The 1,383-nt window shown below is 50.5% G+C and overlaps 1 pseudogene; it reads right to left on the bottom strand.

The window, feature by feature from the left end:
* Positions 1-344: 344 nt before the first annotated feature.
* On the bottom strand, positions 345-1,176 carry LOC136158321 (oxaloacetate decarboxylase, mitochondrial-like; annotated as a pseudogene).
* Between the last annotated feature and the right edge of the window lie 207 nt (positions 1,177-1,383).

Below are 1,383 nucleotides of genomic sequence, written 5' to 3'. Positions count from 1 at the left end.
CTGCTTCCTTTGCAGATTTTAAGACTTGAACACCAGGTCTCAGAACGACCCAGTCCAGTTCTAGGAAAGGAAAGGAAAGTCTTCCAAACATTTGGTTTGGTGTTTCCTAGAAGACACTGTTTCTCATTTCCATTTCTGGCCCACTTTTTCTAGATCAGGTTTTTTTTTTTTTTTTTTTTTTTTTTTTTGGAGGGTTCATCTTCCTTGATGCATAGCAATCCAATCATTTTTTAAAATTGATTTAATAAGATTGTCACATTTAATTAAATAACCTTTGCTTGCTTTTGTCTTGTTCCCTTTTCCCCTGAAACTTGTGTTAAGAAGTTAGGGTGCTTTGCATAGATTCAATATTCAGGCTTTTCCACCTTACATCTCCTACTGATGACTCCACGAAGATCAGCCCAGATCTCATCGTTTTCTTTAAAGGGTCCCACTCCCTTTGACCTCCTGGTCAAGATAATATCTCCTTTGTCCAAGGTCATTATCTTAGAAACGTAGTAGATAAAGAAGTGAAAGTCGCTCAGTCGTGTGTGACTCTTTGCAACCTCGTGGACTATACAGTCCGTGGAATTCTCCAGGCCAGAATGCTGCAGTGGGTAGCCTTTCCCTTCTCCAGGGGATCTTCCCAACCCAGGGATCGAACCCAGGTCTCCCACATTGCAGGCAGATTCTTTACCAGCTGAGCCACAAGAGAAGCCCAGATGAAGAAGAGGGATGGAAAAAATCATGGAAGATGTTTCACCCTCTTGTTTGAGTTCACGTTGGCCTTGAGCCAGAGCTTCAGGCTGTGAGGGTCAGGGATCTTCTCTTTAGGTATGAAGGCACTGATGGGGCAGGAGGCCGTGAAGCTCGTGGCCAGGGTCCGGGCAGGTCTTGCACTCGCCCTGCACATTGCTGGAGGTCAGGTCCAAGCACAGAAATAGCCGGTCATGTAGCCCATAGTTGTGTCCTCCGTGCCAAGGCTTGCCCATCACCGCGTCTGACTAGAGCTCTTGGTGTAGGCTGCACCTGTAGGCTGCACAAGGACCAGCGAGCCCTCGGGGTGCAGATGCTGAGGCTTCAGGAAGAGCTCCAGCTCACTTAGCATCTCTTCAACATGGCCTCAAGGTACCTGCCCACACACTTGATGCTCACCCCTGACTCCCAGGAGCTGGACAGAGGCCTGGTGGCATCCATGCTTCTGCCCGTGGCCCCCAGAGACACTAGAACTCCGCCTGACTGGCCACTGGACACTGCTGGCTGCCCAGAGAGGAACAGCTACCTCGGAGCACTGTCCCACTGCCTCTGCTGGGTGCCCGGCGCTCATCCCCCTGGGAACTGCTGTCCAGAGACTCCCTCGGGGCTGCCTGGCCTCGGGACATAGCCTGGCTCCCGGAGAGATGT

This window comes from Muntiacus reevesi, chromosome 2, assembly GCF_963930625.1.
Source record: "Muntiacus reevesi chromosome 2, mMunRee1.1, whole genome shotgun sequence".
Lineage (NCBI taxonomy): Eukaryota > Metazoa > Chordata > Mammalia > Artiodactyla > Cervidae > Muntiacus > Muntiacus reevesi.
This window is presented reverse-complemented; position numbering and strand designations above follow the sequence as displayed.